The following is a 24,783-nucleotide window of genomic DNA, read 5'->3' as shown; positions in this document are numbered from 1 at the left end:
TTTCTCCAAAGAGGAAGGGATGATGCAACACAACTACAGTAAGTATTTCCCTCAGTTATGAAACCAAGGTTATCAATCCAGTAGAAGAACCAAGCAACACTATGTAAACGATACTTCCACACAAAGAACAAATACTTGCAACCTGACGCGTAAGAGGGGTTATCAATCCCTCCTCCGTAAAAAGATAGATTAAATTGTACGAGATTGAATAAATAGATCTGAATAAAACATGAAATAAAATAAGTAAAGAAAAAGTGCAGCAAGGCATTTTTGGGTTTTTGGAATAATAGATCTGAAAACAATATGATAAAAGATAGACTCGGGGCCGCGTATTTCACTAGTGGATTCTCTCGAGAAAATAGCATACGGTGTGAAAACAAATTACTGTTGGGAAATTGATAGAAGAACAAGTAATTATGACAATATCCAAGGCAATGATTATGAATATAGGCATCACGTCCAAGATTAGTAGACTGACTGATGCCTGCATCTACTACTATTACTCCACACATCAACCGCTATCTAGCATGCATCTAGTGTATTAAGTTCATGGATAAATAAAGTAATGCAATAAGAATGATCACATGATGCAGATAGGATCTATCCATGTAGGAATAGACCCCATCTTTTTATCCTTAACAGCAATGAGACATATGTGCCTTGCTACCCCTCCTGTCACTAGGTGAGGACACCGCAAGATCGAACCCATCACAAAGCACCTCTTCCCATTGGAAGAAAACTCGATCTAGTTGGCCTAACTAAACCAAAGATTCAAAGAATAAATACGAGGCTATGAATAATCATGCATATAAGAGATCAAAGAAAACTCAAATAATATTCATGGATATAGATCTGATCATAAACTCAAACTTCATCGGATCCCAACAAACACACCGCAAAAAGTCATTACATCAAATAGATCTCCAAGAACATCGAGGAGAACATTGTATTGAGAATCAAAAAGAGAGAAGAAGCCATCTAGGTACCGCCTACGGACCCGTAGGTCTATGGTGAACTACTCACGCATCATCGGAGGAGCACCAATGAGGATGGTGGACCCCTCCGTGATCGTGTTCCTCTCCGGGGGAGTGCCGGAATAGGGCTCTAGATTGGATCTCGTGCTTTTGGAACTTGTGACGACTGGAATTGTGTTTCGTCGACTTCCCTAGGGTTTTTGGAATATTTGGGTATTTATAGAGCTGAGAGGCGGTGGAGAGGACCTCCATGGGCCCCATAGCCCATCAGGGCACGCGAGGGGCCTCTAGCGCGCCCTGGTGTCTTGTGGGCCCCATGGGCCTCCCCTCTGGTGCTTCCTTGGCTCCAAGTTATCTTCTGGCCCAAAAACATTCCCTAAAAAGTTCGCTGCGTTTGGACTCTATTTGTTAGGGATATTCCGTGAAGTAAAAAAACAAGCAAAAAACAACAACTCGAACTGGGCACTATGTCAATAGGTTAGTCCCAAAAAATGATATAAAGTTACTATAAAATGATCGTAAAACATCCAATAATGATAATATAACAGCATGGAACAATAAAAAAATTATAGATACATTGGAGACGTATCAGCACCCCCAAGCTTAACTCCTACTGGTCCTCAAGTAGGTAAATGATAAAAATAGAATTTTTGATGTGGAATGTTGCCTAACATGTTCATCACATATTCTTTTCTTTTTGTGACATGGACATTTGGACTTTTAGATGGTTCAAAGGAACAGTCTATATTTGACATGAAGACTTCAATACTCAAGCATATCAACAAGCAACCATGTCTTTCGAAATATCAACACTAAAGAAAGTTATCCTTAGCCCATCGTGCTCAGTCATTGATCCATTCACGAAACACACTCAATAATAGTTACACCCAATGCACAAGTATGAGCATAGTGCTCCCTAGTTGGTGATTTATAAGAGAAGATGGAGACTCGAATTAAAATAAAAATTGCATAAAAGTAAATAGATAGACCAGAGGGAAGCAGAGATTTGTAGAGGTGCCAGAGCTCAAAGCTTAAATTGAGAGAATTTGTTTTGGGAGGCATACTTTTCCTGTCAACGAAAACGACCGAGTAGTTCCCAATAGTTTCCATGCTAGGTACGTCATAGGCGATACCAAACATAAAATAAAGTTCATTCCTTTTTCCATCATTCTTTCACAATCGATGGCTAGATGTATCCACGGGTGGCTTCCATACCAACACTTTCCAAGGAACTTATTATTTGACAACATAAAGTAAATTTCTTTTTCATTTCGGGACTGGGCATCCCTATTACCGCCACACTCTCGTGCAATGAAAAGTGAATAAACACTCATCTTGATAATAACACATCTAGCATGGAAAAATATTGGCCACCCCCTGCCGCTTCATGAGCGGTACGAGCACACAAAAAGGAAATTCATTTTGAAAATTAGAGTTGGCACATACAAATTTACTTAGAACGGCACGTAAATACATCATATAGGTAGGTATGGTGGACTCATATGGAAAAACTGGGTTTAAGGATTTTTTTATGCACATGTAGTATTTCTACTTACTACAAGTGGAGGCTAGCAAAAAGATTGAGAAGCAACCAACCAAGAAACCAAAATTCTCATAAGCGAGCATTAAGCATAACTTACACCGAATAATGCACCACAAGTAGGATGAAATTTCATTGCATAACTATTGACTTTCATGCTTGCATAGGGAATCACAAACCTTAACACCAATATTCTTACTAAAGCACAATTACTCACCAACATGACTCATATATTACTATCATCATATCTCAAAACTATTACAAGGAATCATGTTTATTTTTTCCAATGATCTTCATGAAAGTTTTTATTATATCCCTCTTGAATATCTATCAGTTTGGGACTAATTTCATATGTTGCAATTGCTTTTGACAAGCTCCAACAAATTTAAGTGAAGAACATGAGCATAAAAATTTTCATCTCTCAAAATGATATAAGTGAAGCATGAGAGAATCTCTTCAAAAAAATTACTAACTCTCAAATAAATCTAAGTGAAGCATGAGAGCATTTCTAACAAATCATAACATAATTTTGGCTCTCTCAAATAGGTGTGTCCAGCAAGGATAAATATGAAAAACTAAAAAGCAAAACAATCAAAGACTCATATGATACAAGACGCTCCAAGCAAAACTCATGATATGTGACGAATAAAAATATAGCTCCAAGTAGAACTACCAATGGTTGTTAGAAGAAAGAGGGGATGCCTTCCGGGGCATCCCCAAGCTTAGTTGCTTGGTTCTCCTTGAATATTAACTTGGGTGTCATGGGAATCCCCAAGCTTAGGCTCTTTCCACTCCTTATTCCTTCATCCATCGTGATCTCACCCAAAACTTGAAAACTTCAATCACACAGAACTTAACAAAACCTTCATGACATCCGTTAGTATAATAAAGCAAATCACCACTCTAAGTACTGTTGCAAACCCATTCATATTTTATTATTGCATTATACCTACTGTATTCTAACTTTACCATGGCTTATACCCCCTGATACAATTCATAGAATCATCAAAATAAGCACACAATGCAACAAAAATAGAATATGTCAAAAATAGAATAGTCTGTAGTAATCTGGACTTTGACCATACTTCTGTAACTCCAAAAATTCTGAAATAGAAATATGTAGACAATTTGTATATCAATCTTGTGTAAAGAAATTCAGAAACTTTTGTCACTTCTAAGATTTTCTAAATTGTTTTACTGGACGCAAAAGTTTCTGTTTTCCAACAAGATCAAATCAACTATCACCAAACATAATCCCAAGGCTTTACTTGGCACAAAACTTAATTAAAACATAAAAACACAATAATAATAGTAACATAATTGTGAAAACACTCAAGAACAAAAATAAAAGGAGAAAAACATATTTTATTCATTCGGTTGCCTCCCAACGAGCGCTTTTCGTTAAAGCCTTTTAGCTTGGCATTGAGATTTCGATGACGCACCATGAAAGATAATAATTGAAACACAAAGAGAGCATCATAAAACATATGAAACATAAATTTAAGTCTAACATCCTTCCTATGCATAGACATTTTATAAGGAAACAAATTATCAAGGCAAGCAAAAACTAGCATATGCAAGGGAGGAGAATTAAACATTGTCAATCTCAACATAACGAGAGGTAATTTAGTAACAAGAAAATTTCTACCACAATATTTTCCTCTCTCATAATAATTACATGTTGAATCATATTCAAATTCAACAATATAGCTATCACATAACATATTCTCTGCATGATCCATATGCATGCAAAGTTGAGACTCTTCCAAAATAGTGGGATTATCATCAAATAAAGTCATGACCTCTCCAAGCCCACTTTTATCAAAAAAACATAAGATTGATCATTCTACAAAGTAGTGGGATCATTATTACCTAAAGTTGGAACTCTTCCAAACCCACTTTCATTATTACCACAAACATATTCATCATGAGGATTAAATAAATTTTCAAGATCATACGGAGAATCACCCCAATCATGATCATTGCAATAAGTAGTGGACATATCAAAATTAGCATCCCCAAGCTTGGGGATTTGCATATTATTAGCACAACTGACATTAATAGAACTTATAATAACACCATTGCAATCATGCTTTTCATTCAAGGAGCTATCATGAATCACTTCATAAATTTCCTCTTTTAGCACTTCAATACAATTTTCAGATTCATTAATTTCAAGCAAAACTTCATAAAGATAATCTAGTGCACTCAACTCACTAGCAATTGGTTCATCATAATTTGGCGTTTTGAAAATATTAGAAAGTGGATGAGGATCCATATCAATAGATTTTTAGCAAGCGAAGATGAAAGAAAATAGAAGGCACATGGCAACAAGCAAAGATAGCAAACACGCAAAAAGGCAAACAAAAAAGAAGGCAAATAAAAAGGAAAATATTTTTGTGCTTTTGCAAAAATGTTTTAGAAGTGGGGGAGATGAAAACGAGAAGCAAATGACAAATAATGTAAATTCTAAGGAGATGAGATTTGTGATTAGGAACCTGGTAGATGTTGATGATGTCTCCCGGCAACGGCGCCATAAATTCCTTTGACGTGGCTTGAGACTACGTCGGCATTTCCCCAAAGAGGAAGGGATGATGCAACATAGCTACGGTAAGTATTTCCCTCAGTTATGAAACCAAGTTTATCAATCCAGTAGGAGAACCAAGCAACACTATGTAAATGGTACCTACACACAAAGAACAAATACTTGCAACCCGACGCGTAAGAGGGGTTGTCAATCCCTCCTAGGTAAAAAGATAGATTAAACTGTATGAGATTGGATAAATAGATATGAATAAAACACGAAATAAAATAAGTAAAGAAAAAGGTGCAGCAAGTTTTTTTTGGATTTTTGGAATAATAGATCTGAAAACAATATGATAAAAGATAGACCCGGGGGTCGTAGAGTTCACTACTGGCTTCTCTCGAGAAAATAGCATACGGTGGGTAAACAAATTACTGTCGGGCAATTGATAGAAAAACAAATAATATGACGATATCCAAGGAAATGATCATGAATATAGGCATCACGTCCAAGATTAGTAGACCGACTCCTGCCTGCATCTACTACTATTACTTCACACATCGACCGCTATCCAGCATGCATCTAGTGTATAAGTTCATGGAGAAACGGAGTAATGCAATAAGAACGATGACATGATGTAGACAAGATCTATTCATGTAGTAATAGACTCCATCTTTTTATCCTTAATAGCAATGATACACATGTACCTCACTACCCCTTGTGTCACTGGGTGAGGACACCGCAAGATCGAACCCATCACAAAGCCCCTCTTTCCATTGCAAGAAAAATCGATCTAGTTGGCCTAACTAAACCAAAGATTCAGAGAAGAAATACGAGGCTGTAAATAATCATGCATATAAGAGATCAAAGAAAACTCAAATAGTATTCATGGATATAGATCTGGTCATAAACTCGAACTTCATCGGATCCCAACAAACACACCGCAAAAAGTCATTACATCAAATAGATCTCCAAGAACATCGAGGAGAACATTATATTGAGAATCAAAAAGAGAGAAGAATCCATCTAGCTACTACCTACGGACCCATATTTCTATGGTAAACTACTCATGCATCATCGGAGGACCACCAATGAGGTGATGAACCCCTCCATGATCGTGTTCCCCTCTGACGGATTGCCAGAATAGAGCTCTAGATTGGATCTCGTGGTTCTGGAACTTGCGGCGGTTGGAATTGTGTTTCATCGACTACCTTGGGTTTCTGGAATATTTGGGTATTTATAGAGCTGAGAGGCGGTGGAGAGGACCTCCAAGGGCCCCACAACCCATCAGGGCACGCTAGGGGCCTCTGGTGCGCCCTGGTGCCTTGTGGGCCCCACGGGCCTCCCCTCTGGTGCTTCCTTGGCTCCCAAGTTGTCTTTTGGTCCCAAAAAATTCTCCAATTTTTTTTGCCACATTTGGACTCCGTTTGATAGGGATATCCTGCGAAATAAAAAACAAGCAAAAATAACCAACTGGCACTAGGCACTATGTCAATAGGTTAGTCCCAAAAAATGATATAAAATTGCTATAAAATAATTGCAAAACATCCAAGAATTATAATATAACAGCCTGGAACAATCAAAAATTATAGATACGTTGAAGACGTATCAAGCCACATGACTATGTATAGATACTCATCTTAGCTATAGATCCACTTCATGTCTACTCCAAGCGGCTACTGGACAAGGCATCCTTGCCCCCCCTCCTAATCGTCGCATCAATACCAGAGTCAGCCTCTACGTCGATGATGTGATTCTTTTCGCCAACCCTAGTCAATAGGAAATAGACAATCTCATGGCCATTATCAAGCTCTTCGACAAAGCCACATGACTTAAGATAAACCCAACAAAATCATCCGTTGCCATGATTCGTTGTGAGGGCTTAGACCTGCAGGGCGTGCTCCATAGTTTCAAAGGTAGAACCGTAGGCTTCCCCATGACTTATCTAGGCCTGCTGATCACCATCTCTAGGCTGCGGCCAGTTCACCTTCAGTTCATCCTCGACCCTAACCGCGCGCGCCTAGCAGGCTGGAAGGGTCGTCTGTTGTCTACAACCGGCAGAAGAGTGCCGGTCCGGTGCATGCTGACGGTTATGCCAACATATGCGATCACCGTCCTCCGGGCGCCAATCAAGTTTTTCAAGGACGTGGACAAGGTCCGTCGGCGTTTCCTCTGGGCAGGTGACCAGGAGCTGGCCGGAGGGCAATGAAAGGTGAATTGGACTCAAGTGCTCGCCGGTGCAGCACGGGGGACTAGGAATTCTGAATCTGCTGAAATATAGTCGCGCCCTATGACTGCGGTGGCTCTGGCTGGCCTAGCAGCAGCTCGCTGCCCGTGGGTGGGTTCCCTAGCTCCTTGTGATGCAGCGATCATGCGTTGTTCAACGGTGCCACCAGAGTAACAATCGGAGATGGCGCCATGGCGTCCTTCTGGATTTGCCAATGGATGGAAATAGGGACGCTCCGGCACGCGTTCCCGGCGCTGTATGCGCACTCCCGATGCAAGAGCAGGATGGTGCTCGCTGCACCCACCAACCACACCTGGATCAAAGATCTCTGTCACAGAAATAGGGTAGCGATCGTAAGGGAGTTCTTGTCCCTCTGGCGTCTGTTGGCTGCCCAAGATGTGACATTAATGTCGGGGGTCAGCGGCACGATCACATGGACCGAGGGAAGTTTGGGTCAGTACACAGCGAGCTCGGCTTACCACCCGCAGTTCCAGGCACCCACAAGAGATGATCTTCGCTCCATCATCTGAAAACCTTGGGCTCCGGGGAAGATGAAGATTTTCTCTTGGCTCCTACATCTAAATCGCTTGTGGTGCAATGACAGGTTACAGCGCCGAGGTTGGATCAACTGTTACTTCTGTCCACTATGTATTCGTCACCTGGAATCATCACTGCATTTGTTCTGGGAATGCCCGCTGACTTTGGAAATCTGGAGGAAGGTGGCAACATGGAGCGAGGCAGCTCCCTGAACCCGGCGAACTGGAGAAGCAGCGGAGGCGCCACTGAAAGGGTCCTGTACACTTTAAAGCAAGCCGCCACCGAGAAGGAGCGTAAGGCCATGTGATCGGTCATCATGCTGGTATGTTGGGATATATGGAGGGAGAGAATTGCTTGTACCTTTAGGGGGAAGATTGCGTCATCGGGGGACGTCCTCAGATGCATAACACAAAATTTAGAGCTCTAGAATGTTGCCGGGGTGAAAAGCTTAGCGTACCCCTTAGGGGCACCGGTCGGGAGAGATTAGCTTAGCCTCCACCTCCTGGCGTTTCCCTGCTCTTGGAGCATTCTCTTTAATCTTTTGATCACGATGATTTCCAACTCTATTCTGCTAAATCAATGAAATGCTAGGAATGCTGGATCTTTCAAAAAAAAAAAACAATACCCCATCTCAGAGGCTCAAAATCCACAAATCCCTTCAATCATGCGGCCACAACTACACGTACGAAAAGTCAGGTCGGCAGCTACCTAATGCACAAGCTGGAGCCGTCCGTCCAAGAGGGGTCCTGAGTTGGATTGCCAAATATCTTCGTGCTACAGGGGATCAAAACACACAGGAGAAATCATGATCACCGCAACAGAAGCAATAATGCGCTGCAAATATCTGTTCCGGAGGTCGACCGAGATATTTTTCAACCATAAAGTGCAGGTATGCATGCTGGACAGCGGGATCGCTATCGTTCCCTCGTGGGCTCGGGGTCCGAATCACGTGGGCTCCGGCGAACGCATGCACGTACCGGCCTGTCCGGAGTCACGCATCGACGTTGCATCCCCCGCAGCCACTGCCTCGCGACGCCGCCGTGGGAAAGGTAAGGGCATGGCCGCATGGCCCACGAGGCGGACGCCTGAGACCGAGAGCAAGACTGTGAGATGTTTGTGCAACAAATTAAATATCAGGCTCGACGGAAGATATTTGCGTCCTGTAAAGTGCAAGTTGGAAGTGCCTTCTCGTCTGTGCGTGTGTATACAGGAGTAATTGCGAAAAGGAAATCCAAAAACACAGAATTTCGAGGGGAGGAGGAGGCTGCAGCGCTGGACCTACGGGAGCTGCGCGCTTTTGTTGAACAGCTAGGTTCGCAAAGCGTTGCTTGTCATGGTCATGGTAAGTGTCATACATGGCCAGCAAGCAGCCTGGACCATGAAACTAGGCTGCTCGGTCCTCTCTTTTCCGCCCTTATTTTTTTCTACACGAACGCAACAAATGTAGGTTGTCCTTTTGTAGTCAGCATGGTGAAATTAGAGCCATAAATGCGCGTGTTAGAAGAGCCCAAGACGTCGCCGGTGATAGGGGCCCAAGCAGGAGACACGACAAGGAAAAAAGCGCACCCGAGAGAGCAGAGAAAAAACAAAATGCACCAAATTCTCATCGCAGAAAAATGAAGACTGCACCAGACCGCAGCGCTCGCGAGAGCTTGGCCCTGGTCTGCCTCCCGAAACACTAGATCATGAAAGGCGCGCGTTGCTGCGCCCGTCTAATTTAATAGTATAATATTAGTGATTGATGGAATTGTAGAGGCATTATACTCTAGAGAATTGGTATGCAAATTATGATATAATAACATGTAAATTAATTAGTAACTTCCGTAGGAATATCTTAGTGGATATACAACCACGGAAGTATCTCGGTACCTGGTATTAGGGCACATTTATGTCAGAGTGTATTTTTATTATTATTGATCATTAAGGCGATGTGATTGATTGTCACGAAAGAAGGTGGTGTTTGTTTTCCCGGAAATCACATGTTGCCAAAGAGAAATTTTAGTACTCTATTAGTCTCTCGGATGTGCTCTGAGGTTCCACGCCCTTCTATTTTTCTAGTATAGAATAGAAGAAATTTCTATAAATATATACAATGAAACATATAGCAGATATCTTCTATATAAGATAAATCACCAATGCCTAAGACAATAGGCGTGTTCTAATATTCTAGGAGTTTTAGCGACAACACAGGCAACTCTACACACTATCACCCTCGAACAACTCTCTAAGCACTGAAAGCATTCCTTAAAAAGGTTGATAGAGTATTTCACTATTTCGTATGATATCAAACTGGAGCTATAAGCATCTGTTATTGCAGTGGTACTAAAGTCCAATACTATGATAGGTCCTTCGTGCAAATATATATGACATACATAGAAGGTAAGCTTTGCATTATCCACATGGTCCAAATATAGCAATCAAAATGTTCTATGCAGCACAATCAGAAATATTTATGTGGGGAATTTAATTCGACCACACAATCACATATTTTTGAGGAAAGAGTTACACAAAAGCATGCTTACTAAGCAAAACCTCATCATGCCCTCTGGAAAAGTTGTGGCAACATATAATAGAATGCAATTTACAACACTTCTCTATTAAAGTACAAGGAGACCGGTTCCTATCTAAGGAAGTCATCACCTGCATGTAGGCGGATTAGCGTCACAACATTGGTGTGGGTAATCTTCTAAACAATACATAGTGAGTTATAAAATTGGCATAGAATTTTAAAATTCACTAAATCAAGTAAAAGAAAAACAATACATCAACTCCTGTCAAAGATTGCCTCGGAATACTACAGCGCCCCCACTGCAAAATGCGTTGTATTTATGACAGCTAAGTTATAAACGCATACTGAATATATATATAATTTAGACTATCATGCACAGACTACTGTCAAACTCGGCCCAAAAACACAACCTTGAGTCTTTTAAGTATGCAGGAAAATTTGTACCAAACACAAAATGCTAAAATAATAGAAAGCCAAAGTTATCAAATACTTGTAGATCTCCATGTATCTTTATTTTTTTAGGAAAGGAGCCACTTACTCTATCAAAATAACATAACATGGATTTTCATCCTTATTGTTGTGTTGCATTTTTGCAGTCAAATTATGTCAGATTGTTCCATCCAAACAGGTGGTTATTGCACAATAAGCTAAATATCATTGTTGAGACTAAAATACCTGGAGGCCAACGAAGAGGCAATTCCCAGAACCAAAAACAAAGTTGAACACACAATGTTTGGCGGATTTCTTGTTATTATGCTTGCCTTAAGCCCTCAACACGCTCCTGGGGTCTTGTGCCCAACTTGGAGCTGGAGCCACTGCATTACAAAACCCTATTCATGTGCATCTTTTCAAACCAACCAGAACCAACAGAGCACGAACAATAAAGGCAAGAGATATATGTCACTATAGCCGTGACACGTAATTATTCCCCGATTCCAGCACATACCTCTGCAGCGGACCAACAAGTACTCAAGTAGTAAGAGCTATAGTATGTCCGCCCAAATTCTCAACGTTCTTGTGGGTGATCTGAAGCCTGCAAGGGGCGGTCTGTGATGACCCACAAGTATAGGGGATCTATCGTAGTCCTTTCGATGAGTAAGAGTGTCGAACCCAACGAGGAGCAGAAGAAAATGATAAGCGGTTTCAGCAAGGTATTCTCTGCAAGTACTGAAATAAATGGTAACAGATAGTTTTGTGACAAGATAAATTGTAATGAGCAACAAGTAACAAAAGTAAATAAAGTGCAGCAAGGTGGCCCAATCCTTTTTGTAGCAAAGGATAGGCCGGAACAAACTCTTATAATAGGAAAAGCGCTCCCGAGGATACATGGGAATATCGTCAAGCTAGTTTTCATCACGTTCATATGATTCGCGTTCGATACTTTGATAATTTGATATGTGGGTGGACCGGTGCTTGGGTGATGTTCTTACTTGAACAAGCATCCCACTTATGATTAACCTCTATTGCAAGCATCCGCAACTACAACAAAAGTATTAAGGTAAACCTAACCATAGCATGAAACATATGGATCCAAATCAGCCCCTTACGAAACAACACATAAACTAGGGTTTAAACTTCTGTCACTCTAGCAACCCATCATCTATTTATTACTTCCCAATGCCTTCCTCTAGGTCCAAATAATGGTGAAGTGTTATGTAGTTGACGTTCACATAGCACCACTAGAGGCTAGACAACATACATCTTATCAAAATATCAAACGAATACCAAATTCACATGACTACTAATAGCAAGACTTCTCCCTTGTCCTTAGGAACAAACGTAATTACTCACAAAGCATATTTATGTTCATAATCAGAGGGGTAATAATATGCATACAGGACATATGATCTTCCACCAAATAAACCAACTAGCATCAACTACAAGGAGTAATCAACACTACTGGCAACCTACTAGCACTAATCCCGGACTTTGAGACAAGAATTGGATACAAGAGATGAACTAGGGTTTGGAGATGAGATGGTGTTGGTGAAGATGTTGATTGAGATTGCCCTCTCCCGATGAGAGGAGCGTTGGTGATGACGATGGTGATGATTTCCCCCTCCCGGAGGGAAGTATCCCCGGTAGAACAGCTCTGCCGGAGCTCTAGATTGGTTCCGCCAAGGTTCTGCCTCGTGGCGGCGGAGTCTCGTCCTGAAAAGTTCCCTCTTATTTTTTTCTCATCGAAAGACTTCATATAGGAGAAGATGGGCGTCTGAGAGCCACCAGGGGGCCCACGAGGTAGGGGGCGCGTCCTAGGAGGGGGGGGCGCCCCCCACCCTCGTGAGCAGGGTGTGGGGCCCCCTGGCCTTCATCTTTGGCGAGGATTTTTCTTTATTTATTTTAAGATGTTCCGTGGAGTTTCAGGACTTTTGGAGTTGCGCAGAATAGGTCTCTAATATTTGCTCCTTTTCCAGCCCAGAATTCCAGCTGCCGGCGTTCTCCCTCATTATGTAAACCTTGTAAAATAAGAGAGAATAGCCATAAGTATTGTGACATAAAGTGAAATAACAGTCCATAATGCAATAAATATCGATATAAAAGCTTGATGCAAAATGGACGTATCAACTCCCCCAAGCTTAGACCTCGCTTGTCCTCAAGCGAAAAGCCGATAACAATAAATATGTCTTCATGTTTAGAGGTAGAGGCGTCGATAAAAATAAAATACGGACATGAAGGCATCATGATTATTCTCATAACAGCAACATATATAGATTTTTCCATATGATTACTTATGTTCAAGTGATGATCTATTCACAATGCAAAAGTATAAATCATAAAACTTATTGGGCTCCGACAAACTATAATCTCAGTCATTGAAGCAATTGCAATTTATCATAACATCGGAAAGAGTCTATGTCAGAGCTAAAAAGCAAGTCCACATACTCAACTATCATTTAGTCCTTCATAATTGCTAACACTCACGCAATACTTGTGGTTATGAAGTTTTAATCGGACACAGAGAAAGATAGGGGCTTATAGTTTTGCTCCACAACCTTTTACCTCAAGGGTAATGTCAACAATAATAATTCATGCTCCCCTATATCCAATTAGATATATATATCATGTTCTTTCCAACAAGCTGAGCTTGCCAAAGGATAAAATGAAAAAGGAAAGGTGAAGATCACCGTGACTCTTGCATAAGGTAGAAGATAATAATAAAAGATAGGCCCTTTGCAGAGGGAAGCAGAGGTTGCCATGCACTTTTATGGTTGGATGCACAAAATCTCAATGTGAAATAACGTCACTTTATATTGCCCCTTGTGATATGAACCTTTATTATGCAGTCCGTTGCTTTTATTACTTCCACATCGCAAGATCGTATAAAGCTTATTTCTCCCACACCAATCAATCATACATATTTAGAGCAATTTTTATTGCTTTGCACCGATGACAACTTACTTGAAGGATCTTACTCAATCCATAGGTAGATATGGTGGACTCTCATGGCAAAACTGGTTTAAGGGTATTTGGAAGCACACGTAGTATTTCTACTTGGTGCTGAGAATTTGGCTAGCATGAGGGGGAAAGGCAAGCTCAACAAGTTAGAGGATCCATGACAACATACTTTATCTCAGATATAAGAAAGACATAACTCATTATGTTGTCTTCCTTGTCCAACATCAACCCTTTAGCATGTCATATTTTAATGAGTGCTCCCAATCATAAAAGATGTCAATGATAATATATCTATATGTGAAAACCTCTCTTTCCTTATTACTTCCTATTAATTGCAACGATGACCAAAGCTACGTCTGCCAACTCCCAACAACTTTTAATCATCATACTCTTTCTATGTGAAGTCATTACTCTCAATAAGATCAATATGAACTCTTTGTTTCTTTTTATTATTTTTCTCTTTTCTTTTATTCACCCAAGATCATGGCAAAATAATCAAGCCCTTGACTCAACACTAATCTTTATTATATATAGCTCACGGACTCGATTACAAAGAGAGATCATAAAGCAAAACTCAAAACTAGATCATGCCATAAACTTTATTCTACTAGATCAAGATACTACTAATAGGATCGAACTAAGAAAAAACAGTAAAGATAGGAGTTGTGATTGTGATACGATACCGGGGCACCTCCCCCAAGCTTGGTAGTTGCCAAGGAGAGTGCCCATACCCATGTGATTATATCTCCTTCTTTGTTGTCGGTGTAATATTCTTGGCGATGATTCCCCTCAGGATGCGGTGCTCCTCCTCGAGCTTATTGACTTGCTGTTTGAGGTCCATTATTTCCTAACGAAGCTTTCCTGTGACAGCTAAAGCTCCTTGCACCCAAGGGTGTTGCATAGCTGCGGGAGAACAAGTGACACTCCTCTTCATATTTTCATAAGAAAGAAATCTAACATTAGAAGGGATAACCGAATTTGGAATAGCTGAGCTCTGTAGTTCCCCCATCGTGAACCCAGCTCGGAGGCGAGAGGTGACTTCTTGATCCTCCATGGCATCTACTCTCATCAAGTCAGCCACCATCTCTTCCTCCGTTGCTGGCCCAAAGTGGTCAGCGTCGCTGTTTGCCCTTGGTTCCGGTGCCGGATTAGATACCCGGCTCTCCCCGATTGACTCTTGAGAAGACATCTTGCTCTAATCTGCAGCAGCAACAGCTCGAAAACAAAATCAAAGGAGATTTGCGTGATATGGGAGTCAAAACCTTCGGGAGAATATATAATGAATTTTTACCGACCAAAATACGTATCGTGCAAGAAAACGGAGTCCGGAAGGCACACGAGGTGCTCACGAGGTAGGGGGCGCGCCCAGAGGGGTAGGGCGCGCCCACCACCCTCGTGGGGCCCTCGTGTCCTTTCCGGACTGCTACTTATTTTTCTATTTTTCTAAATATTCCAAAATAGAGAAATATTACCTTAAAAATTGTTTTGGAGTCGGTTTACTTACCGTACCACATACCTATTCCTTTTCGGAGTCTGAAACGGTCTAGAAGGTGTCCCTTATGTATTCCTCCGGGGTTACGGTTTCAATAATATTGGTTTCAACATTTATGGGATTACCTGAGATATAATGTTTGATTCTTTGATCGTTTACCACCTTCGAATTTGTGCCCTCGAAGTTGTTGATTTTTATGGCACCGGAACGATAGACCTCTTCGATAACATAGGGGCCTTCCCATTTAGAGAGAAGTTTTCCTGCAAAAAATCTTAAACGAGAGTTGTATAGCAATACATAATCACCTACATTAAACTCACGCTTTTGTATCCTTTTGTCATGCCATCTTTTAACTTTTTCTTTAAACAACTTGGCATTTTCATAAGCTTGGGTTCTCCATTCATCAAGTGAGCTAATATCAAATAACCTCTTCTCACCGCAAGTTTAAAATCATAGTTGAGCTCTTTAATAGCCCAATATGCCTTAGGATCTAGTTCGAGAGGTAAGTGACATGCTTTTCCATAAACCATTTTATACGGAGACATACCCATAGGATTTTTGTATGCAGTTCTATAAGCCCATAATGCATCATCAAGTTTCTTAGACCAATTCTTTCTAGACCTATTAACAGTCTTTTGCAAAATTAATTTGAGCTCTCTATTGCTCAATTCTACTTGACCACTAGACTGTGGGTGATAAGGAGATGCAATTCTATGATTAACATCATACTTAGCAAGCATTTTATGGAAAGCACCATGAATAAAGTGTGAACCACGATCAGTCATTAAATATCTAGGGACTCCAAACCTCGGAAAAATAACTTCCTTAAGCATTTTAATAGAAGTGTTATGATCAGCACTACTAGTTGGAATAGCTTCTACCCACTTAGTAACGTAATCAACAGCAACTAAAATATGTGTGTATCCATTAGAGGCAGGAAAAGGTCCCATATAATCAAAGCCCCAAATATCAAATGGTTCAATAACAAGAGAATAATTCATAGGCATTTCTTGACGTCTACTAATATTACCAATTCTTTGACATTCATCACAAGACAAGACAAACTTACGGGCATCCTTGAAGAGAGTAGGCCAATAAAAACCAGATTGCAATACCTTATGTGCAGTTCTATCTCCAGCATGGTGTCCTCCATAAGCCTCGGAATGACACTTGCGTAGGATCTGTTCCTGTTCATGCTCAGGTACACAATGTCTAATAACACCATCTACTCCTTCTTTATAAAGATGTGGGTCATCCCAAAAGTAATGTCTCAAGTCATAGAAAAACTTTTTCTTTTGCTGGTATGTGAAGCTAGGTGGTATAAACTTAGCAACAATATAATTATCATAATAAGCATACCATGGAGTACTACAAGAAGTACTTATAACATTTAATTGTTCATCAGGAAAGCTATCATTAATAGGTAGTGGGTCATCAAGAACATTCTCTAATCTAGACAAGTTGTCTGCAACGGGGTTCTCAGCTCCCTTTCTATCAACAATATGCAAATCAAATTCTTGTAGCAAGAGAACCCATCTAATAAGTCTAGGTTTAGCATCTTTCTTTTCCATAATGTATTTAATAGCAGCATGATCAGTGTGAATAGTTACTTTAGAATCAACAATATAAGGTCTGAACTTATCACAAGCAAATACAACTGCTAAAAGCTCTTTTTTAGTAGTAGCATAATTTCTTTGAGCATTGTCTAGAGTCTTACTAGCATAATGAATAACATTTAATTTCTTATCAACTCTTTGCCCTAGAACAGCACCTACAGCATAATCACTAGCATCACACATAATTTCAAAGGGTAAATTCCAATCGGGTGGCTGAACAACAGGTGTAGAGACTAATGCTTTCTTAAGTATTTCAAATGCTTCTACACAATCATCATCAAAGACAAATGGTATATCTTTTTGCAATAAATTAGTCAAAGGCCGAGAAATTTTTGAGAAGTCCTTAATGAACCTCCTGTAAAATCCGGTGTGACCAAGGAAACTTCTTATACCTTTGATGTCCTTGGGACATGGCATCTTTTCAATAGCATCAACCTTGGCTTTATCAACTTCAATACCTCTTTCAGAAACTTTATGCCCCAAGACAATACCTTCATTAACCATAAAGTGGCACTTTTCCCAATTCAAGACAAGATTAGTTTCTTCACATCTCTGCAAAACTCGATCAAGATTGCTCAAGCAATCATCAAAAGAGGAACCATAGACAGAAAAATCATCCATGAAAACCTCACAAATCTTTTCACAAAAGTCAGAGAATATAGCCATCATGCATCTTTGAAAGGTAGCAGGTGCATTACATAAACCAAAAGGCATATGTCTATAAGCAAAAGTACCAAAAGGGCATGTAAAAGTATTCTTTGATTGATCTCTAGCCGACACAGGTATTTGAGAGAAACCAGAATAACCATCTAGAAAGCAATAGTGTGTATGTTTGCATAATCTTTCTAGCATTTGATCAATAGAAGGTAAGGGGTAATGATCTTTCTTAGTAGCTTTATTTAATTTGCGGAAATCAATTACCATCCTATAACCTGTGATAATTCTTTGTGGAATCAATTCATCTTTATCATTAGGAACAACAGTAATACCTCCCTTCTTAGGGACACAATGGACAGAACTTACCCACTGACTATCAGCAACGGGATAAATTATACCTGCCTCCAGAAGCTTGATTATTTCTTTTCTTACCACTTCTTTAATTTTAGGATTCAGACGTCGTTGAGGATCACGAACTGGTTTGGCATCTGCTTCCAAATTTATTTTATGTTGACATAGAGTGGGACTAACGCCCTTAAGATCATCAAGAATATATCCAATAGCAGCACGATGCTTCTTCAGAGTTTTCAATAAGCTTTCTTCTTCATGCTCTGAAAGGTTAGCACTAATAATAACATGATATATCTTCTTTTCATCAAGATAAGCATATTTAAGATTATCAGGCAAAGGTTTAAGCTCAAACACGGGATCACCCTTGGGTGGAGGAGGATCCCCTAAAATTTCAACAGGCAAATTGTGTTGCATAATAGGTTCCTGTTTAAAGAATACTTCATCTATTTTTCCTTTCTTTCATTCATGAACATATCATTTTCATGGTCTAGCAAATAGTGTTCTAAAGGATCACTAGGAGGTACGGCAATAGAAGCAAGACCAATAATTTCATCCTTACTAGGTAATTCTTCCTCATGATGTTGTTTACTAAATTTAGAGAAATTAAACTCATGAATCATATCATCCAAGCCAATAGTAACAATATTCTTTTCGCAATATATCCTAGCATTAACAGTGTTCAAGAAGGGTCTACCAAATATAATGGGACCAAAGCTATCTTGCGGAGAAGTAAGAACAAGAAAATCAGCAGGATATTTAGTTTTCCCACACAAGACTTCAACATCTCTAACAATTCCCACCGCTGAAGTCATATCTCTATTGGCAAGTTTAATTGTGACATCAATATCTTCTAATTCAGCAGGTGCAATTTCACGCTTGATTTCTTTATACAAGTCATAAGGTATAACACTAGCACTCGCACCCATATCACATAAGCCATGATAACAATGATCTCCTATTTTAACAGAAATAACAGGCACGCCTACCACAGGTCTATGTTTATCTTTAGCACAAGGTTTAGCAATTCTAGCAGTTTCACCTTCGAACTGAATAACATGCCCATCAATATTATCAGACAAGAGATCTTTAACAATAGCAATATTAGGTTCTACTTTAACTTGCTCAGGGGGTGTATAAGTTTTAATATTGCTTTTACGAACAACAGTTGAAGCTTTAGCATGATCCTTTACTCTAACAGGGAAAGGTGGTTTCTCAACATAAGAAGTAGGAACAATAGGATCATTATAAGTGACAGTCTTTTCTTCAACTTTAATAGGTGCAGCTACTTTTACTTCTATGGGAGGATGATATTTAAACCACTTCTCCTTAGGGAGATCAACATAAGTAGCAAAAGATTCACAGAACCAACAGAAGCACGAACAATAAAGGAAAGAGATATATGTCACTATAGCCGTGACACGTAATTATTCCCCGATTCCAGCACATACCTCTGTAGCGGACCAACAAGTACTCAAGTAGTAAGAGCTATAGTATGTCCGCCCAAATTCTCAACGTTCTTGTGGGTGATCTGAAGCCTGCAAGGGGCGGTCTGTGATGACCCACAAGTATAGGGGATCTATCGTAGTCCTTTCGATAAGTAAGAGTGTCGAACCCAACAAGGAGTGAAAGGAAATGATAAGTGGTTTTCAGCAAGGTATTCTCTGCAAGTACTGAAATAAATGGTAACAGATAGTTTTGTGACAAGATAAATTGTAACGAGCAACAAGTAACAAAAGTAAATAAAGTGCAGCAAGGTGGCCCAATTCTTTTTGTAGCAAAGGACAGGCCGGAACAAACTCTTATAATAGGAAAAGCACTCCCGAGGACACATGGGAATATCGTCAAGCTAGTTTTCATCACGTTCATATGATTCGCGTTCGATACTTTGATAATTTGATATGTGGGTGGACTGGTGCTTGGGTGCTGTTCTTACTTGAAAAAGCATCTCACTTATGATTAACCTCTATTGCAAGCATCCACAACTACAACAAAAGTATTAAGGTAAACCTAACCATAGCATGAAACATATGGATCCAAATCAGCCCCTTACGAAGCAACGCATAAACTAGGGTTTAAGCTTCTGTCACTCTAGCAACCCATCATCTATTTATTACTTCCCAATGCCTTCCTCTAGGCCCAAATAATGGTGAAGTGTTATGTAGTCGATGTTCACATAACACCACTAGAGGCTAGACAACATACATCTTATCAAAATATCAAACGAATACCAAATTCACATGACTACTAATAGCAAGACTTCTCCATTGTCCTCAGGAACAAACGTAATTACTCACAAAGCATATTCATGTTCATAATTAGAGGGCTAATAATATGCATATAGGATCTGAACATATGATCTTCCACCAAATAAACCAACTAGCATCAACTACAAGGAGTAATCAGCACTACTAGCAACCTACTAGCACCAATCCCGGACTTTGAGACAAGAATTGGATACAAGAGATGAACTAGGGTTTGGAGATGAGATGGTGCTGGTGAAGATGTTGATGGCGATTGCCCTCTCCTGATGAGAGGATCGTCGGTGATGACGATGGTGATGATTTCCCCCTCCCGGAGGGAAGTATCCCCGACAGAACAGCTCTACCGGAGCTCTAGATTGGTTCCGCCAAGGTTCCGCCTCATGGCGGCGGAGTCTCATCCCGAAAAGTTCCCTCTTATTTTTTTCTCATCGAAAGACTTCATATAGGAGAAGATGGGCGTCGGAGAGCCACCAGGGGGCCCACGAGGTAGGGGGCGCGCCCCCCACCCTCGTGAGCAGGGTGTGGGCCCCCTGGCCTTCATCTTTGGCGAGGATTTTTCTTTATTTATTTTAAGATGTTCCGTGGAGTTTCAGGACTTTTGGAGTTGCGCATAATAGGTCTCTAATATTTGCTCCTTTTCCAGCCCAGAATTCCAGCTGTCGGGGTTCTCCCTCCTTATGTAAACCTTGTAAAATAATAGAGAATAGCCATAAGTATTGTGACATAAAGTGAAATAACAGTCCATAATGCAATAAATATCGATATAAAAGCATGATGCAAAATGGACATATCAGTCTGCACTGCGGTTGCTCTTTGAGGTGCTAGATGGAGTAGACCGCTTGTTTGCTTCTTCTATCCCATGCATACAACAATTAAGTTGCAGGCTGAACCAAATTGTTGATATAAGAAAGTTATTCTAATCTGAAGGTACAACAACGCTCTAAGAAAATTATCATGATCAGACAGCAAACTAACCGAACAATAACATTATTGACTTAAAAATGCATTTATACTTGTCCCATGTGATGTTCATGGTGAGAACTACCTGCACTGTAGTGAATTTAAACCATGTTGAACTTAAAATAAGCACACTACTGAACCTAAATATTTGGTGTTTATGCTGGCTAGGTTAATTCTCTAAGAAATCATACAAATGATCTAGATACTTAATTCCTTAGTCATCAACACAATTCAAATGTTCAAGTCAGCAAGTTAGGTGTCAACAGTGCCAATTAGAAGCACATGGTGGGTATTTGATTTCGTTCAAATCCAGGGTACACTGACTGAAGCAAAGACGATTAGATTAGGGGGCAGGGGATTACAGAGTGAGACAACAATGGGGAATTGGAGAATGCACTGGTAAGATATGACTACTCCATGTTGACAAATCAACTGATTGCAGACGAATTCAATCTGGACTCGCCTCATATATATTTTCAGCAAAAGAAATCAACTGCTTCCGATCACAATTCAAAAAGTTGGGTTACTTATCATGATCAGGTGTAGACTGCAGCGATTGAAGGAATTGCCAGCAGGAGGGCATGGCGGCTGCACCTAGCGACTTTCCAGACTTGCGGGCCACGGGCAAGGTCAAGGGAGTGCAAAAGCGCGCCCGTCGTCTTGCCCGACAGTGTGCTTGTGGACGCAGACAAAACAATACTGTGAAACAAGAGGAGGAGCCCAGTCAATACGTGAGATGTAAACAGAAGCAGTCTGTGAATAATTTAAAGGGAGGAGCCCGAGAATAAAATGGAACAGGTAACTGGGGATCGGCCTAACCTGAAGATCGTAAAGGACGTTGAGATACAAGGTTGAACAAATTCAGCGCGAGGTTGAGTGCGCTCGGCCGCTACCGCCCCCTGCTCCGCGCCCGCCGGCAAGACGCCATACACCGATACACGTCGAGGAGTTACGCACCGGTGTGACCAGAGACATCGCCCTCGCCCACCACGCATACACGGGGGATGTCCCTCCCTTCCTCCTCCTCCTCCTCCTCTCTCTCTCGGTGGCGCACTAGGTCTCGCCCTAGGCCAACGTCGGGAGATGTCGGGTGGGATTGAGTGGGGCTAGGAGGTGGCCGCAGAGTAAAATCGAGATCGTTCGTGCGAGATTCGACAGTGACCCGTAGCATTGATCCACATGCTTTTGATTCTGCCCCCAGAGCAGCAGCCCAAGGACAGTCGGCCCAGGAGTAGCCCATGCAGGAGAAAAAGCGTGCGTTTGATGGGCTAGGGACAAACGTGGCCCAGCAACCAGAAACGTGCGTTGAAGGTCGAACTGTATGACAAATCTGACGGCCAGGAACATCTGCATCACCAAAACGGACGGTTGAAAACTCTAATCGCTGAGAGAGCTCGCTTTAGGTGCGGTTATACTGTCCTTAATGGGGTGGAGCCGTGGAGGGGATCCACGATGTGGGAGCGACAGTGTGCGCGGGCGGATAAGGGCTTCTCCAAGCTTGACCCGTAAACTGTGTGCGTCTGTTCAGATCGTGCTGTCCGGATCATAGAAACCATCCAATGTCGATTTGTATTAATCCGTCGGTGGTTTGGACACGATCTCTCATAAATTGGAGACAACGCGGGGAGGTTTGTGGGAGTCCGGACACCCGAAACGTAGGACTCTGACACCCCCGGCCCACCCAACCCCCTCCTGATCTCATTTCCATTCATTCCACACTTCTCTCCCTTGCTTTGCACCCGCACCCTCCACCTCCGCCGCCGCCGCTGTACGTCTTCTACCCCCACAAAGCCATCTCTAGATGTCTACAACGAGCAGCTACGCGCGTACTACGAAGGATGGCGAGCTACTCGACCATGAAAGATGAGATGTTATGCAATGAGTGGTTGGCCGTATCCGCGGATTTCAAAAGCAGGAGTAGAGGGGGGGCCCTTCTGGGAGCAAGTGCACGGAAAGTTTCACGCACGAAAGCACATTTTGCCCTATGACATGTACATCATTCAACCACACAACGTGAGGTTGTTATCGTATCACTGGCACGCTATCCAGGTCAGTGTCATCAAGTTCTGCAACGTGGTTCGTCAGCTCGAGGCAAGGTGGCCATTGCACGCAGACGCGGCAAACAACGAGATCGTAAGTTTTACTTCCTCTTGCTCAACTTGTTGATTGATTCATTTCACTCAATTTGATCTACACATTATATGTATCCCGCACGCGCTATCGTGGTGTACCACAAGACAGAGGGACGGCCATTTACGTGCACACACTGTTGGATGAAGCTGAAGGGGGAGTATGTGTGGAACAACATGATATGTTCATGAAAAACTGGTTGGACATTTGGAATCTAGTCGAATTAGATACATTGTTTCACTAGACTTAATTTGCATGGTATGTATGGATGATTTGTGCTATTTTCTATCCGAACTTTGATGAATATTGTCCGCTTTGCATGAATTTTATCCGGATAGTTAAAATGCGGTTTGAAATCTATGCGGCTACGGTTGGATGGCGTCCTCCCGTATCCGTGTCTAGAACTGGCCCCCTGCCCATGGACAGATGCGGGAGGAAATTTGCGGATTGCCGCTGGAGATGCCCTAAGGCATCTCAATTGTATGTGTTTGATGAAATTACTAATTAAGGGTACCTCCTGCGAAGTTTATTTCACGTCGAGCCTAGCATGACATGTGTCATGACATCGTGCGTTGAGAGGCTTTTTCGTTGTGTTCCGCTGCTGACATGTGGTGTAACGAGAGATGACCATGCATGTTTTCTGGTTTTCCTGGTTCCTTTTTTTCACTTCAATTCTTCAAACTCTTAGGTTTCTTAACCTATTTTTCGTATTCCTCCATCCATGTTCCTCTCTCGTCTTCGCGCCACCTCACATGTTTCACCCATCTTTCTTTGTTGTTGCCCCTCACACTGCCACCTCCTCTCTTCATCTGGCTCGACCGTCTTCTCCTTTGGATTTCATACTCTATCGTGGTTTGTGGTTAGTTTGTCGCTTCCCTTGGTTCCACTTTTTCAAAAGAAATTCCAAGATAGGTAGTTTTATGGGCTAAAAAGGGGCGGGGCTTTCAATTTTATCAAATGATAGCTTTCAACTAGATGAAAATTGTCTTGCAGCTATGACTTGCAGTTCTTGCCGCAAGCCAATGGTCCTTGTCCCCCTGGTGATGATTCGCCAAACCAGTTCACTATGGTCCTAAATGGTGCTCGATGAACAATTTCTTGAGTTGTTTTTTTTGAAATAAGTGTGGTGATGCATAGTTAAAATATAGTTATGTTATTGTGCATAATTAGCTCTAGGTTTGTTATTATGCTTTTTGTTGTGCAATGCGAGTATGCATGATTGGATAAATTTCATTGCTAATTAGTTTTGATGACATTAATCGTAAATTTCTGGTTGTTTTTCATTTATTTGTGTTTCTTTTGTTCGCAATATGTTCCATGTAATATGAGGGCTCATCTTGCTAAGTACATTGAGCATTGCAGGGCTTTAGCCATTCGGGGGGGGAGATATTGAACACGATTTCACACTTTTTGAGGGTATACTATATGGTGTTTTGTTCAGGCATGGTGCAAATTCCATGTCCTGGTTGGGAAGAACTAGTTACTAATTACAGACATTGTCATCTTTGTCGGGTGGTAGGTGCGACATATGCCAACGGGTGGCTTATCATTGTGGGAGCCAGTAAAACATCGCCGGTGCCTGGAAACGGGATGAGGCGAAGACATGCAC

The sequence above is a fragment of the Triticum dicoccoides genome, chromosome 1A (assembly GCF_002162155.2).
Source record: "Triticum dicoccoides isolate Atlit2015 ecotype Zavitan chromosome 1A, WEW_v2.0, whole genome shotgun sequence".
NCBI lineage: Eukaryota > Viridiplantae > Streptophyta > Magnoliopsida > Poales > Poaceae > Triticum > Triticum dicoccoides.
The sequence above is the reverse complement of the archived record's forward strand: the minus strand, read 5'-3'. Positions refer to the sequence as shown.